At 35.3% G+C, this 18,098-nt stretch overlaps 1 long non-coding RNA gene across 1 annotated transcript; it reads left to right on the top strand.

Annotated features, from left to right (window-relative positions):
• Positions 1 to 1,538: 1,538 nt before the first annotated feature.
• On the top strand, positions 1,539 to 17,995 carry LOC127553003 (uncharacterized). The gene is made up of 2 exons (XR_007951642.1): positions 1,539 to 1,703; positions 16,944 to 17,995. It is a non-coding gene; the product is annotated as an uncharacterized LOC127553003 (long non-coding RNA).
• The last annotated feature ends 103 nt before the right edge of the window (positions 17,996 to 18,098 follow it).

Here is an 18,098-nt window from a genome sequence, read left to right as displayed (position 1 = left end):
ATAAGAACATACCGAGTCAACAATGCTGCTCAGTTGATATTATTTGACACCATCCTGATGCTGATTGATTGTTTCCCATATGTTTCTGGGGCTATACTAGAATCGTGGAAATACAGAATGTCTGGGATCCAATGGGACTAAAGATTTTTTTTGTCCAACTCTTTCATTTTACATATGAAAAAACAAAAAGGTAAGTTGACTTTCTGACAGATATACAAATAGCATGAAGTAATTCCATATTTAGAAGTTATTTTTATGGGTCAAAAATAGGAATTGGAAAGTCCCAAATTCTAATTCTGGCTCTAATGCCGACTCCAGTTCTTGTCTTCAACCAAATTCTCAATATCCTTCTTCCTGTTTCCTCATAAGAGAAATTGATAAGAAAATTAATTTCTAATCTCCACAATGTAAATCAACATCGTTCGCCATATTTCAGACCTCACAATTCTTAGTGTATACTTATTTTTTTGGTAAGTTCCTGTTTTTTCCAACACAGATTTAATACAACTGAGACATCTAGTGTTCATTCCTAGGAAAACAATTTTTGACTACTGACATTTAAACAAAGGATCCACAAATCATCCTTTTCCTCCTGATAAATGAGTTAATACAAGAATACTTTATTTAAATTCAATGAAGATAAGTAGTGAAATTTCACAATTCTTCCTCAGTTTAACCCCTTTCCTATTAATCTTCCATTTTTAAATCACAAAATACTATTCAATGTAAACTATGAAATGGTGTCTTCCCCAGTGTTGTTGTTGTTGTTGTTTTGTAATAGATGATATTCTTGTGTTTTAAAATACCCTTTTTTTCCAATTTAAGATGCATTTTGCCATTATGTCACAGGGAAGAGTATCTTCCATCATCCCACTCTGTCATGATGGATTGTAATTATAGATTATGAGTCACTCAGAGGTCATTGAATCCAAACCATACTTGAACAAGAATCCATTCTGCAAAATATTGGCTAAATGATCAAGTAGCCTCTGCTTGAAGAACTTCAGTGAGGGGAAACCAATGACCTCCCTCCCCCTTTCTTATTCAGAATCATGAAACATCAGAGTTGGAAGGTATTTTAAATAGGCATCTAGTCTAACCCACACATGAACAAGAATTTCTACTAGGATATATCCAATAAGTGACTATCCACTTGCTGAAGAGAAGGAAACCAGAAAGCACCCCCTTGCTTTGGACAGTTTTGTGAAGAATGGCTATAACTTTACCCATACCAAGTCAGATACAAACCAGCCAATAAAATCATTATTAGTTATCAGCATTCATTATAGACAAATCATAAAAGCTTTTTTCATTTAAAAAGGAGGCTAATAATTTTTGCCATAAAAAGTTATTGGGAAAATTATATTAGATAATAAAAAATTGCAAATGTATTTTGAAATGTATATTGTTATTTATTATGTGCATATTATTATTTTAAAATTATTGTTATTATTATTATACCCAGATTTGTCAACTTCTTCACAATAGCACTTAATGGATATTTAATTGAATTGCAGGAGGTGAAGGAAGAAAAAGAAACACACATTTACAAAATGCCTATAACTTGTCAGAACTATGCTAATCATTTATATATATTATCATATTTGATATAATTGGTAGAGCAAATAAAGGAAGTGGGTTCCTCACAAAACCTTCACAAAAATAACAGAAAACAAGAAAAATTGCTCAAAATTCCAAACAAGGTAAGTAAAACTTATTCCCAAAAGAAAGTGAGTTACAAGTATACTATAAGCTATACAGACCAAAACAATATAGAGCATATGAAATTGCTCAAATATCATTTTTACCCAAGGTTTTATTCATTGCATTATAGATTTTTTGTGGGTTTTTGTTTGTTTTGAGGTTTTTTGATGAGACAATTGGGGTGACTCACCCAAGATCACATAGCTAGGAAGTATTCATTGTCTGAGGCCATGTTTTAACTCAAGTCCTCCTGACTTAAGGGCTGGCACTATATCCACTATACCATCTAGCTGCTCCTGCATTATAGATTTAGAGCTAAAAAGGAAATGAGAATCATTTAGACTAATTTCCTATCCCCATTTTGCATTGACTTTTGCATTTAATTGGGAAAAAACACCCAAACTGAAAAAGAAACAGCACAAGACATACTCAAATAGACAAAATAAAATCTCCATAAATTAACACTGGCAAGAAAATACAAGAAGAAAAAAGGAGAACTCATGCAAAATTTTTAAAATTACAGGAGAAGTTAAGGCTAGAATTGAAAGATACTTTAAAAAGATTGATAGAAAATAATGAAAAAAATTATCAATATGAAGAATATGACAGGAAATCTGAAAAGATGAATAGCTTTTAATGCCCGAAAAGAGAATTACAAAGTGCAAGAAGCACATATACAAGCTCAAAAAGGACCTCATCTATTAAAAGAATTGGAAACTACAAACATATATCATAGATCCAGGAGACAGTTCAATGTAAAGTAACTTCAAAATAACTGATCTTAGAAAGTGAAGCAAGGTCAGTAGGTAGTAAATTTCAAGCTCTCCAGATTTTTCCCACAGAACCAAAGAACCTGACAGAACCAAAGCTATACCAGGGATGTACTACAGGGAGGTGACCCTGGGCGAGAAGGACCCAGCACACCAGGAGTGCAGAAACATTGGGGCAGGTTTGCAGCTGACTGTGGGCACTCTCAGGAGTGGGGAGTTTTGGTTTGGGGTTCTAGGTCAGAAGGGGGAGTTGAAGTGAAGCTGGAGGCACCATCCCTCTCACTCCATGATTAGAGATGCTTACAGTTCTCATTTTAAAAAAATAAACAGGCAAAGAAGAAAGATTCTAACCACAGAAACTTGCTATGGGAATAGAGAAGACACTGAAAGGAGGACAGTACAGTAAAAAAAAAAAACAAACAAAAAAAAAACACCTACCCCAAAGAGTAGTGTTAAATGGATCCTTGCCCAAAAAGAATTTAGAGAAAAACTCAAAAAAGAACTTAAAAATCAAATAAGAGACATTGAGAAAAACAACAACAACAACAAAATCAATCAATCAATAAGAACCATCTAAGAAAAACAAGATTATGAAAAAAGAGGATAGAGTCTTAAAGACAAAAATAATAATTAGAATTGAACAAGGAGAAACCAATAAAGCTATAAAAGACCAAGAAATAGCAAAACTTAATAGAAAATTTAACATATGAGAGCTAATATCAAAGATCAATTTCAAGGAACTTAACATAGACAAATTGTGGTTTTTACATGGAAATGTATACTATATGTTTAAGATTGACATCAGCAATAGCTCAAAAAACATTGGAGTGGAGTTAAGGTAAAAACAGTAATTATGTTATACAAATGAGGTATGAAAGAAGAATAGAAACAGAGGCATTAGAGGGGGGAAGAGGGCTCATAGTTCTGAAAACCTACTCTCATTGGAAATGAGTTAAATATGCAATACTATATATATATATATATATATTCTATGAAGGGTATAAAATCTATAAAGAAAGAAAGGGGGAGGAATAGGCAGAGGGGGAAGCATAGGGTGGAGGAAGAAGATAAGGGAGGGATTCATGGGTCGGGGAAGGTTTAGTAAAAGCAAATCAAGTTAAGGAATAGAATTAAAGCAAAAGAGTTAACAGGGATAGGAAAGAAGAAATAAGTCAAACTTAAGATTCAATTAAGAAAGATATCTACATTATATGTCAAGTACCCAGCAGAATCAGGTAGGATTCAAAATATATAACAATAAATTACCAGTTCAAAAAAAGGACATATAATAGTAAAAGAAATTATATTCAGGAATGTCCATCTTTTTTTGTTTGTTTGTTTGCTTGTAGGTTATTCTTTTGTTCTGCTTTTCTGTTTTTCTTTTTTCTATTCTGTTTTTTTTTATATAATAAAATTTTAAAGGAAAGTGAAAATAGAACTGAAAAAATATAAATCATTAAAAACAAATAATAGTTGATAGAAAAAAATTCACAGAATTACAGGATAGATAGAGCATTTATTACATATTTATAATAATAATAATATAATACTTACATACTATAATAATTGTCTTTCAATGATCATTAAGTATCTCCTATGCTCTAGGCACTGTGCTAAGCAATGAAGATACAAAGGTCAAAGACAGCCTCTGTCTTTGATGAACTCAGATCTAACTATGTATTAAACACTACTATAAGATCTAGGGAAACAAATAGAAATACTAAGAGTTGAGGCTTTCTCTCTACCTAGGCAGTACCTCCCAAGTCCTTCTCCTCCTCCTCTTCCTCCTTTTCCTCCTCTTTTTTCTTCTTTTTTGTCAAGTTTGTCTTCTTCTTCTTCTTCTTCTTCTTCTTCTTCTTCTTCTTCTTCTGCTTCTGCTTCTGCTTCTGCTTCTGCTTCTGCTTCTGCTTCTGCTTCTGCTTCTGCTTCTGCTTCTCCTTCCTTCTTTTCCTTCTTCTCCCTCTCCTTCCTTCTCCTTCTCCTCTTCCTTTATCATTGTTGTGGTCATTTTTGTCTTCTCTTTTTCTTCCTCTTCCTCCTCCTCTTTCTTCTTGATAAATATTAGTAACGTAATGCACTTGGACAAAAACCTAGAGTTTTTATGCTATTAAAGGTAAAATTTTCACTTAAACTTTTGAGACACCTAAGGCATATGTTTATATATATGTAGATGGATATGGATTATATATATGAAGAAAGATTAATATATGCACATATGTGTTTATGTATATATATGAACTTCTACATATAAATACAAAAAAAAAAACACAGAAAGAAGATTGTAGGTGTAATAGTACCACAATTTCCCTGCTTTCCTATTTCACCTTATGAACTTTCTTCTGCTTCCTTCTGAATGACACTTTTCTTTCTTTCCCTTTTTTGGCTATTTATCATTACCTTCTTGCTTGCCACCACAATTCTCCCACTCCTCAAAATAAAAGTTTTCCAATATAGTAAGTAGTCAAGCTAAACAAATTCACCTAGTGCTTATGTCTAAAAATGTAGATCCTATCAGCACTTTAAGAGGCATGAAATATTAATGTTATAAAATTGTCGTTGGCTGTTGCAATGATCAGAATTCTCTCTCCAAATTATTTTACTTTACAACATTGTAGTTATTGTATAAATTATCCTTCTAGTTTTGCTCAATTCGCTTTGCACTAGGTCATACAAATCTTCCCAGGTTTCTCTGAATCTGTCCCTTTCATATTTTCTTATGGAACAACAGAATTATAAATACATTTTCAATAATAGATTTTTAAAATCCTTTTAAAATGTTCTTAGATTTCAAAGGTTCTCTGGTTGTGGCCAGTCCAGGGGACACTTGTAACATGTCTATGTCTCTGCCCACCTCTTATCGAGATAGATATTGTGTGACCTACCCACTTGGAAAAATAACAGTTGTCGATTGACAGCTTCAGGTCAGTCCCTCTCAAAACCAGCACAAAGGGAAGAAAGGATTCCAATCAAATAATCTGGTGATAGGAGGAGACTTACCTTTTTAAGTCCAATTCTAGTGAAGAAAATGTGATCAGTAATAAAGTGGATGAATTTAGATCCACCCCCTAGCCAATCTAACACTTTCATCGGTCTCTTCTCATGTTTAGACCAGTATATTTCTTTAAACAAAAAGGTCACCTGGATATAATGACATTTCCAGATAATTCTCTAATTTTCCCAATGACCAGTGACAAGTGCACCCAAGAAACTATGGAGTACAGGCATAAATAGATAAAAATCCAGATTATTAGATAAAAATAATGATCTTTTTCTTCTTCTAAAATGAAGATCTGATTAGTATCCACTATGTAAATATAACACTGAAAACTACCAACTATAGAACATTTTGAATCCTTGGCGTGATATACTGATCCTCCCCAAGGTATATACTGGGTCAGTAACCCATGGGTCTGTCAAGTTTCTTCCTTTCCATTTCTCAGAAAACATTCTCAGAATGTAATCCGCCATGCTTTCCTACAGTCCCACATGCTATCTCTTTGACTATCCTCAACTGCCTCCTTATATGATGTTTCATTTCCCTGCTCTGACTTCTTCTTTCCTCCCCATAATCCCCTTCAAATTCATGCTCATTAACACACTGTAATCTGCTCCCAGGTCAAATTCAAGGCCATTGGACTCTGGAGAAGGTAAAAACTCAGGCCAGTAGACAACTCTCTGCTTCCCCCAACTTTATGGCCAGTAGAGACTAAAATGCAGATTATTTTTTATATTTAATTTTATGTGTATCTGTTCTTTTAACCCACCCCAAAAGACAGAAACTCCTTAAGGGCAGGGATTATTTTATTTATGTCTTGTGTTTCTCTTCCCTTTTGTTGTTAAGCAACTTGAGAATTTTTTCTACAATCAGTGTCTTTGAATTCTTCTCCTTTCACTCTTTTATAAGTCCTTGGCATTTGGGCTTCTGACCTCATCATTCAACTGAGATTGCTCTGTCCAAAGTTACCAAGGATCTCTAAACTGTCCAATGGAATAGATTTTTCCTAATCTTCCTAACCTCTCTGCAGCCTTCTCTTGGATACTCCCTCCACTCCAGGTTTCCATGGTGCTATTTTCTCGGTCCTCCTCCCAGTCTGACCACTCCTCAGTCCCTTTTACTGAATCTTCTTCCATGTCACACACAGCAACTATGGGTATTTCCCATGTGCCTGTCCTGAATCTCCTCATTTTTCCCCTTTATATCATCAATGACTTCAAGCTCTCCTGGATTCAATGATCATCTCTAAGCCAAGATTCTTCGGTCTATTTATTCAGCCCTAATCTCTCTTCTGAACTCCATTTTCACATCACCAACTGATTATTGGATGTCTCAAACTAAACTTGTCCAAAAGAACTCAGTCTTTCCCTAAAAAAATCTTCCTCTCTAACTTCCCTATTTCTGTTGAAGACGACACCTTTCTTCCAAGTGCCCAAGTTCACAATTTTGGTGTCATACTGGACTTCTTTCTTACATTCATCTTGCATATCCTTTATTTGGCCAAATCTTGTAATTTCCAACTTTACATCATCTCTTTGTTTCTGCTCATACAACCAACTCATACAGCACAACAAATGATAATCATACAGGCCCTTATCACCTCATCACCTCATACCTAGATGGATATAATAGCCTGCTGTTTGGTCTCCCTGCCTTCAGTCACTCCTCTCTCCAGGCCAATTTTTTTTTACCATCCTAAGCACAAGTCTGACTATGTCACCCTTATCTCCACCCCATATACAGCCAATAAAGTCCAGATGGTCCCTACTATCCCCAGGATCAGACATAAAATTCTCTGTTTGACTTTTAAAGTTTCCTACATATCATTATTAATCAGAGAAATGCAAATTACAACAACTCTGAGATACCACTATACACTTGTCAGATTGGCTAGAATGACAGGGAAAGGTAATGCGGAATGTTGGAGGGGATGTGGGAAAACAGGGACACTGATATATTGTTGGTGGAATTGTGAACACATCCAGCCATTCTGGAGAGCAATTTGGAACTATGCTCAAAAAGTTATCAAACTGTGTATACCCTTTGATCCAGCAGTGTTTCTACTGGGCTTATACCCCAAAGAGATACTAAAGAAAGGAAAGGGACCTGTATGTGCCAAAATGTTTATGGCAGCCCTGTTTGTAGTGGCCAGAAACTGGAAAATGAATGGATGCCCATCAATGGGGGAATGGTTGAGTAAATTGTGGCATATGAACATTATGGAATACTGTAAGAAATGACCAGCAAGATGATTTCAGAAAGGCCTGGAGAGACTGACATGAACTGATGCTGAGTGAAATGAGCAGGACCAGGAGGTCATTATATACTTCAACAACAACAGTATATGATGATCAATTCTGATGGACCTGTCCCTCTTCAACAATGAGATGGACCAAGTCAGTTCCAATAGAGCAGTAATGATCTGAACCAGTTACACCCAGGGAAAGAACTCTGGGAGATGACTATGAACCACTATATAGAATTCCCAGTCCCTCTATTTTTGTCCACCTGCATTTTTGATTTCCTTCACAGGCTAATTGTACACTATTTCAAAATCCAATTCTTTTTGTACAGCAAAATAACTCTTTGGACATGTATACATATATTGTATTTAACTTATACTTTAACACATTTAACATGTATTGGTCAACCTGCCATCTGGGGGAAGGGGTGAGGGAAAGGAGGGGAAAAGTTGGAACAAAAGGTTTTGCAATTGTCAATGCTGAAAAATTACCCATGCATATATCTTGTAAATAAAAAGCTATAATAAAAAAAAGAATTAAAGAAGGCAAAAAATAAAATATAAAAATATAAAATAAATAAAATAAAAATAAAGTTTTCTACATAGCAAAGATTTGGAAATGGGTGAAATGGCTGAAAAATTTATGGTATATGAATGTAATGGAATACTACTATGCTATAATAAATGATAGACAGGAAGATTTCAGAAAAAAATTTGGGAAGACTTACATGATGCAAAGTGAAGTGAACAGAACCATCAGAATATTTTACATAGTAACAGCAACATTGTACAACAATCAATGTGAATGACTTAGTTATTCTCAGCAATTCAATTCCAAGACTCATGAAGAAAACTGCTATTCACACCCAGAGAAAGAATGGAGTCTGAATGAAGACTGAAACATACTATTTTCACTTTCTTTGTTTTTATTTTATAATTTTTTTCTTTTGATCTGTTTCTTCTTTCATAGCATAACTGATATAGAAATATATTTTACATGATTGCACATATATAACCAATTCAAATTATTTACTATCTTAGGAAGGGGATAGAAAATTTGGAACCCCCCAAAAAACTTGAATGAAGATTAAAATTTGTCTTTACATGTAATTGGAAGAAATAAAATGTTATAAGAAAATGAAAGTCACAAAAAAGTGTTCCACATCATAGTCTTTTCCTACGTTTCCAGTTTTATTACTCTTGATTTCCTTCCACATATTCCACATATCCAGTGACACTAGGCTTCTTTCTTTTCCTCTTCTATGACACTCAAGAACCCAACTTCACACCTTTTAATTGTCTGTTCCCCATGCCTAGAATGCTCTCTCTCCTTATTTCTGCCTTTGGCTTTCATGGCTTCCTCCAAGATTCAGCTGAAGAGCCACCTTCTACAAGAAATCCCACTGCTAAGGCCTTCCCTCTGAGATGACCTCCCATTTACACTCTGTATATCCTCCATGTACATAACTGTCCATATATTGTCTCATTAGAATATGGGCTCCTTGAGGACAGGGAAAATTTTTTTAAACTTTCTTTGTATCCCTAGAATTTAGTACAGTATTTGCCCCACAGTAGATGTTAAATAGATGCTTGCTGACTGACGTATTAGTAGGAAGCTATATCTTATAATCAGGTCTTATCTTTCATACTAATCAATATTTATCAAATTTTCTAAATTTTTTGATAGAAAAAAATCTGTTATCCAAAATTCTGTGAAGTAGCTCTCTCAATAATATTGGTCTCCAGTACCAATGAAATGCTGTCTGTTATACTTTTAGTGATATGTAATTTTATTATATTTTACTTACTTTGAAAATTAGTCACATATATTTGATATATGAAATAATTATTTGTGATGTAGAAGGTTCTATTTCCTGCCTATAGTGTAAAATGTGTCAGAACAATACACATAGTCCATTTATTGGAATTCTTGTCTTTGAGGTGAGATATACCCACTATTGAACGGTTGAAGTAAGGAGCCTCACTACAAGATGTATATGTGTATATTTGTGTCTATGTGGGGAGTGGGGATAGAGGAAGAAAGACAGAGACAAAAAGATAGATAGACACAGAAATTCAATCAAAAGGGCTTCATTTTATGATTTGTCCACCAGATGGTACTATAACAGCACTCTCTTGATTTAATTCACACTATCAAAGAGAAGGTCAATCACTAACATGTTTCCTGTCATATCTAACGTGTTTCATTTTTATCTATATTTGATTTTAAGCTTAAGAGTCTCATACTTTATAAGGCATAAAATAAGAGAATTAACAAATGATAAATGTCTGATGATAACAAATCCCAATTAATGCAAAACATTTACATAAATACAGATTAATTTCTGCTTAGGTAAATTAAGTATGATTGAAAATTTGAGCATCTATCTGGTAGACTTCCCTCTGTGAGTCTAACCCTCCATGTGTTTTTACAGAATCCAGTTATAGTAAACATTAACTGGTATCCCAGACTGTTTGTATATGTGTGAATAAATTTACATATATACACACATATTATATATAGTCTACATAAATATGTAAATTGAACACATTTCTATATATACATGTATACACAAATTATATATGTGTGTATATATGCATATATGTACATATATGTATGTGTGTACACATATAGATCTACATACAGATATGCATGTGTGTATGTGTTTATGGGTGCACGCATGTATATCTACATCCTTAAAAATGGCACCTAGTTATCAATGTCTGGATACTTTTTCAAGTATCCTAATTTTAAAGATGAAGAAACTGAGGCTCAAAAAAAAAGATTTGTTTGTAGTCACTTCAAGACTTTGTCAGTGTGGGTATTCCCTCACTGTGTAGATTATACCCAATCCAAATCTCATCTTGTACAATACTATTTTATGTTCTTCCATAAATTCTCCATAGAGAATCATGCTGGAGGCTTTTTCTAAGTCTTTTTACAATTTGGGGCACCAGAGTAGCATTTGGCTGTCCCAATTCACATTATATGGCAGACCCACCTCTTTTCTTTTGCATTCACAGATGTCTTTTGCATTCATACAATGTCTTTTATGCTGCTTTGGATGCACAGTCCACTGATGGAAATATGCTGTGTCTTATGTCCACCCACATCTTTCCACTGTCCTTTGGCTCACCCACAGTTTGATTATTTAGATTATTATTGTAGTTTTTCTGACTCCAGATCCAATTTTCCATACCCTGTGCCATATAACTGGTCCAGCAGAGGCATACATCAGCGATATTGCAAGTATTCCAGGCCATCATAATAAAGTGAATATGGCAATAAAACAAATTGTGCAAATTTTTTGTTTTCCCAGTACACATAAAAGTTATATTTACACTATGCTGTATGTGCAATAGTATTTTGTCTAAAAAATGTACATTTCTAAATTAAGAAATATTTTCTTGATTTAAAAATCCTAACCATAACCTGATCCCTCAAATGAGTCATAATCTTTTTGCTAGTAGAGAGTCTTGCCTCATTGTTGATATATGGCAGAATTCAGTGTTATCTTAGAAAATGCCACAGTCATCCCAACCTTTAGCAACCACCACCCTACCCACAGTAGAATATCTTTCAAAATTGGAGTCAAGTCTCTCAAACTCTCCTGCCACTTTATGAAATAAGATTGTGGAGAATTGAGTCAAATTTATAAGAAGACAAGTCATTCCCCAACTGATAAGTAGTCAAAGAACATGAAGACAATTTTCAGATAAAGAAATTAAAGCCATTATACTCATATTTTAAATATGATGCTCTAAATCACTATTGATTAGAGAAATGCCTATTAAAACTACTCTTGAGATACCATCTCACACCTATCAGATTGGCTAAAATGACACTAAAAGATGAGAAATGTTGGAGGGGATATGGGGAAACTGGGACATTCATGCATTGTATACTGATCCAGCCATTCTGGAGAGCAATTTATAACTATGCTCAAAGGTCTATAAAACTTTGGTCCAGCAATGTCAGTACTGGGTTTATATTCCAAAGAGATCATAAAAAAGGGAAAAGGACCCACATGTGCAAAAATGTTTGTAGTTCTTTTTGTAGTGGGAAAGAATTTGAAATTGAGTGTGTGATGACTGTATATTTAAAATAAGCTGGAGTCAGGAATTTAGGTTAGGGGAAAATCATCAATCTTTATTCTTAGTAGAGGTGAAGAAGGATCAAAGGTGAAGGGGAATCGGAGGTGAAGGGGGATTGGAAGTGAAGAGGGGTAGCAATAGCAATGTGAGCAGCTGTATCAAGAAGCCAGCCAGGAGTCTCTCTTTCTGCTTCCCTTCCCGCCCCTCTGCCTCCACCCAACAAAATCGTGCCTATGTCATTTCCTATACAACACATCAGCACTTGCACAAAGAGTGTGGGGGGGGGGGAATTCTTTCTCCAAGCATATATATTAATAGAGTATGGTCCAATTACTATTTAGCCTCACGTACTTGGGATCTCAGTGCATCAACTCAAGCCTCAGCCCATTACATGAGTGGATGCCCATCAACCAGGGAATAGGTAAATTATAGTATATGAATGTAATAGAATATTATAGTCCTATAAGAAATTTTAAGTAGGCTAATTTCAGAAAAGTCTGGAAAGACTTATATGAACTAATGCAGAGTGAAGTGAGCAGAAGTAGGAGATCATTGTACACAGTAACAGCAAAACCATATGATGATCAACTATGATAGTCTTAGCTCCTCTCAGCAATACAATGATCCAAGACAATTTCAATAGACTTAAGATGGAAAATACCATCCACATTCACAGAAATAACTATAAAGACTGAATGAAGATCAAAGTATACTGTTGTGTCTCAGGGAATAGTAGGGTCTAAAATGAAAAGAAGTGGAGGAACAACCAGTCAGAACACACACAATATTTGCCAAATAAGGTCATTCTCTTACATAGACATCATTTGAAACAACTGCAGTAGTAACATCAAAGATCAATGATTATAAATCTCCATAACAAATATAACCAAAAAGTTTGAAATATTGCAAGAATTACAAAAATGTGGCAGAGGCACAACATGAGCATGTAATGTTGGAAAAATAGCACCTACAAATTGGTTGAAGCAAGGTTACCACAAACTTAAAATTTATTAAAAAACAAAAACAAAAACACACATTATCTGTGAAGCATAATAAAGTGAAATGCAATAAAATGAGCTTTGCCAATGGCATATTTTTAGAGCTGTAATTTTGTATCTTCTCAGTTATATGCTGGATTTTTTTTCAATGTAATTTCAATTGTTAGATTGTAGGGTTTGGGAAGATATGATAAACTTATCCTGGCTTGGCTTCAATCCAGTGTTAATTGCTGCATTTATTGCTATGTATATTTCTTAAAAGTCTGAATATTACTGAATGTATAATTAATTACTTGCTATCCAAGTAGATAGCAAATAGAAATCAGAGAATTTATGCATAGGAGATTATAATAGACAATATACAGAATTAGCTTTCTCAATAAGAACAAAACATTTCAGCTCAACCAAGAGAGAAATTCCCAGACCACACTCAGTAATAGTTTTCTTAAATTTGAATTCATTTTTTTTGCTACACTGTTGTATTAAGTGTTGTATATTAATCTGATAGACCATAGTTGCTATAATACTGTACATATATTAACTATTTATATTTGTGTGATAATGTTAATATCAATCTTTAGAAAAGATAAGAGCTAAGATAATTGAGGGGTACTCTGTTGCTTTTGCATTTGAAAACATAGAAGCCTCCTATTAGACCCAGAATTTAAGATTGAAGACATTTTAAAGATATTGGGCAAAAAAAGAAAGGTTTACAAAAGCATGCAATTAAAGCCACTACTATGAAGATAGATGGAATAATTAGACTGATATAGATAGGCTTGCTGCGAATTCTGAGAAACACAGGGGAAATTACTATGCAGACACTTTCAGCACTTGGTACCTAGCCTCTGTGGTGCTGACATTGTCAGAGCTGGCAGGCCCAGAACCCACTGCCAATAATGGTTGGAGTGAGATCAGGTAATCCTGAGCTTCCACAATATAATTGATAGGACTCAGCTTCAGCAGCTCCCACCTCTTTTTTTTTTTTTTTTTATAACTTTTTATTGACAGAACCCATGCCAGGGTAATTTTTTTACAGCATTATCCCTTGCACTCACTTCTGTTCCTATTTTTCCCCTCCCTCCTCCATCCCCTCCCCAGATGGCAAGCAGTCCTTTACATGTTAAATGGGTTACAGTATATCCTAGATACAATATACGTGTGCAGAACCAAACAGTTTTCTTGTTACACAGGGAGAATTAGATTCAGAAGGTATAAATAACCCAGGAAGAAAAACCAAAATGCAAGCAGTTTATATTCATTTCCCAGTGTTCTTTCTTTGGGTGTAACTGCTTCTGTCCATCCTTGAGCAATTGAAACTGAATTAACTCTCTTTATCGAAGAGATCCACTTCCATCAGAATACATCCTCAAACAGTATTGTCGTTGAGGTATATAATGATCTCCTGGTTCTGCTCATTTCACTTAGCATCAGTTCATGTAAGTCTCTCCAGGCCTCTCTGTATTCATCCTGCTGGTCATTCCTTACAGAATAATAATATTCCATAACATTCATATACCACAATTTACTCAACCATTCTCCAATTGATGGGCATCATTCATTTTCCAGCTTCTAGCCACTACAAATAGGGCTGCCATAAACATTTTGGCACATACAGGTCCCTTCCCCTTCTTTAGTATCTCTTTGGGATATAAGCCCAGTAGAAACACTGCTGGATCAAAGGGTATGTGCAGTTTGATAACTTTTTGAGCATAATTCCAGATTGCTCTCCAGAATGGCTGGATGTGTTTACAATTCCACCAACAATGTATCAGTGTCCCTGTTTTCCCACATCCCCTCCAACATTCCTCATTATCTTTCCCTGCCATTCTAGCCAATCTGACCGTGTGTAGTGGTATCTCAGAGTTGTCTTAATTTGCATTTCTCTGATTAATGATGATTTGGAGCATATTTTCATATGGCTATAAATGGTTTTAATTTCTTCGTCTGAGAATTGTCTGTTCATATCCTTTGACCATTTATCAATTGGAGAATGGCTTGATTTCTTATAGAGTCAGTTCTCTATGTATTTTGGAAATGAGCCACCTCTTCTCAAATGTAGGCTACATTCAGCAACAGACAACAGCACTGCCAGAATGGAGTTGTGTTGCAGAACCTGAGCAATCAGGTAAGAAATGGAACCATGCCCAATCCCTTTCTTTCCCTTACCTGAGATAGTCAGATAAGACATGGAGGTGTGCCTGATCCCTTTACTTCCCCTACCTGAGACAGTCAGATAAATCATGGAGCTGTGACTTGCCCCTTTCTTTCTCCTACCTGAGACAATCAGGTGAGAGATGGATGAAGTAGTCCTCCTCCTCCTTGGGGAGAAGGAGAGGGAGAGAGAGAGAGAGACAGAGAGAGAGAGCAAGAGCAAGAGAACCAAATTAATGGAAGGGACAAAAATCTGCCATGAGAACACCTCCATCAGGGTAACATCCACTTTTTGTTATAATTGTAGATTAGATAGACATATTTATGTTGGCTGTATTGACAAAAAGAAAGTAGCTTTGGTCATTTAAAATACAAGTTTAAAATCTTCTGAACATCTTAAAAAAAACAGAGCAGGACCACAGGAGGAAATACCTCTGGTCCTCCAAGGACTTTACATCATCAGTTCCTTATGTCTAGTCCACTTGGACTCACAGGGCTTCTTGTAGAGGTGATAAGAATTGAAAATGTGGCGTGCAATGTTGTCCTGGACATTGAATTTCAAGTTTCCATCATTTCCCTATCTTTTTATGACATGTATTTGAGTAAAATTCCTTTGGAGTCTATGGCAAACCTTGAACATGGTGATTTGGGTGATAAAGACTATGTCTAGAATAGATCCAAATTCCCCAGAAAGTTGCTAAGATCACCAGAAACATGGTCTGGTATGTCCTAATCTTCCAACCCTCACTGGAATGTCAGTACTGATTGGAATGACTTCTTAAAAATTCTAGCAGAATATTGCAAGGAATACACCAGGACCCAATACTTATACACATTAACCATCCATGCAGACTCTGCAGAGGCTTACGACATAGAAACAGGAGATGCTAGTGACCATCACAGGAGCCCTAACTGCTCACCTCTGTACTGGATCCTGAGTTATTTGACTGTAGGGATGCCCCAGTGCCACAAAAATGGAAAGATAGGATGAGATGGGAACTCAGCAAGAAGATATTTATGGTTTGGAGGATAGACTTGAGGTGCAACCTGCAGAATCCTTCTCCCCACCCCCTTCTTATTAAAACATTTCTCCCATAAACTAGGTAAGTCCTCTCCCACAAATACATACATTACCTGTTGGAAAGCTAGGTACAAACAAGAGAATGATAGTAGTGAGATATCCTAATTAGAAGAAATGCTAAATTTCAACTAGGGTTATTGAAAAATCCATATCTATATCTATATATCTATATATCTATATGCATATATATATACACAGACACACACTATATATATATAAATTATATATATAGTGTGTGTGTGTGTATGTTTTTCTCTCTATATACATATATGTGTGTATGTATGTGGGAATTTTTCCCATCTAAAACTAAAAACACCAGATTAAAATTTTGGAGAGGGTTATTAGCTTGTAATTAAAAAATATATATATATAGCTTTTTATAGGAGCAGCTAGGTGGTGCAGTGGATAAAGTGCAGGCTCTGAAGTCAGGAGTTCAAATCCAGCCTCAGATACTTAACACTTCCTAGCTGTGTGACCCTGGGCAAATCACTTAAACCCAATTGCCTCAGCAAAATAAAAAAAAAATAGGTTTTTATTTTCAAAGTACATGTAACACCCATCGTTGCAAAACTCTATGCTCCAAATGTCCTTCCCTCTCTTCCCCACACCCCTCCCCCAGATAGCAATTCAATATTTGATAAACATGTACAATTCTTCTATATATATTTCCACATTTATCAATGAAGCATATTTCTTAAAGGCACCTGATAAACTAACAAGGCTGAGAACAAACTTGCAGTTTAAAAGTTGAAACAATTTATCAAGTTCCCTTTCTAGCCTGCTAGCTGAAGTTCCTTCATCAGGAAAATGAGCAGATTGATTAGATGGCCTCTACCTCTAGTTTCAACTTCTTGTGATGTTATGAGTTTGTGAATCTAAAAATGATAAAATGCCTCATTCACAGGGAGAAGAGGCTATCCTGGTAAAGAGGGATTCACTAAGAGCAAAAAGGGCAAGAAGAGAATGAAAAATGGCATGCTGCTAGAATTGTTTGAATTTATGGGAGAAGATCTTGTCTAATGAAACAAGATTCTAAATGTAGGTGGGAGCCAATTTGCTGAAGAAATGGAATACCAGATTAAGTTTATCTGTTGTTTTATAGTCATTGAGTTTAAAGCAGTGGAATTCTGTGTTCATTCTCTGCATTGGTATCCCCAGCATTTAGTACAGTGCATGGTACACAGTAACTCAAAAGTTTGATCGATGATAAGGGTAATTGATGAAGAAAGCAGAATGAAGAGGGGAATGAGAAGATGGAAGACTTCAGAAGAGTGTTAGGATGGTCCTGGCAATAGTTGAAGAGGGCCTTAATTGGTGGAATTGCATGGAGAATGGAAAGGAAGTGACAAATAGAAAATCCTGGGAAGTCAGAATCCATAAAGTTTGACAAATGAAGGGATAGCAAATGAAGGAGATTGAGTGAAAAGGAAAGAGTATATGATGATAATGAAATTTCTTTCAGAGGATGACTAAGAGTGATGGTACCATCAACAGAAATAGGGAAGTTAGGACAGGCAACTTTGGGGAGATGAATTCAGTTTTGTATTCAGTGCAAAGTAGAGGTAGAGCTAGCCAGAAGGAAATTAGGAAAAAAAAAAAAAAAACTCTGGGACTGGAGAATTAGATTTACAGAAGAGCAGTAATTGAAGTTATGTTCATTAGATTGCCAGAGATGGAAGGCCAAGGCCAACAACAAGGCCCTGGGGAATGAGTACATTTAGGTGGGAGGAAGGAGAGGAGAGGAACAGCAGCTTTGAACAATTAGTACACAGCCTACAAATAACATCTTTAAACAACAAAAGTAAGAACTCTTCTCTTTCCCTGAGTCATTTGTGAATTCTTTGAAAATAAAAGAGTGCAAAGAATGGAGATGGTATTGGAGTGGTTATGAAGTATATGTTGGTGGGCAAATTATCCAAAAATAATTGAAATAAAGTCCAAGTTTCTACTATACAATGGGTGTTCCCAAATATTTGTGCATAACAAAAGCACAAAATAGGGGTTAAACTTACTGAATGGCTTAAAAGCAAGTTAGGCAATAGGAAAAGGAGTAGTAATG

This window comes from Antechinus flavipes, chromosome 3 (assembly GCF_016432865.1).
Source record: "Antechinus flavipes isolate AdamAnt ecotype Samford, QLD, Australia chromosome 3, AdamAnt_v2, whole genome shotgun sequence".
Taxonomy (NCBI): domain Eukaryota; kingdom Metazoa; phylum Chordata; class Mammalia; order Dasyuromorphia; family Dasyuridae; genus Antechinus; species Antechinus flavipes.
This window is presented reverse-complemented; position numbering and strand designations above follow the sequence as displayed.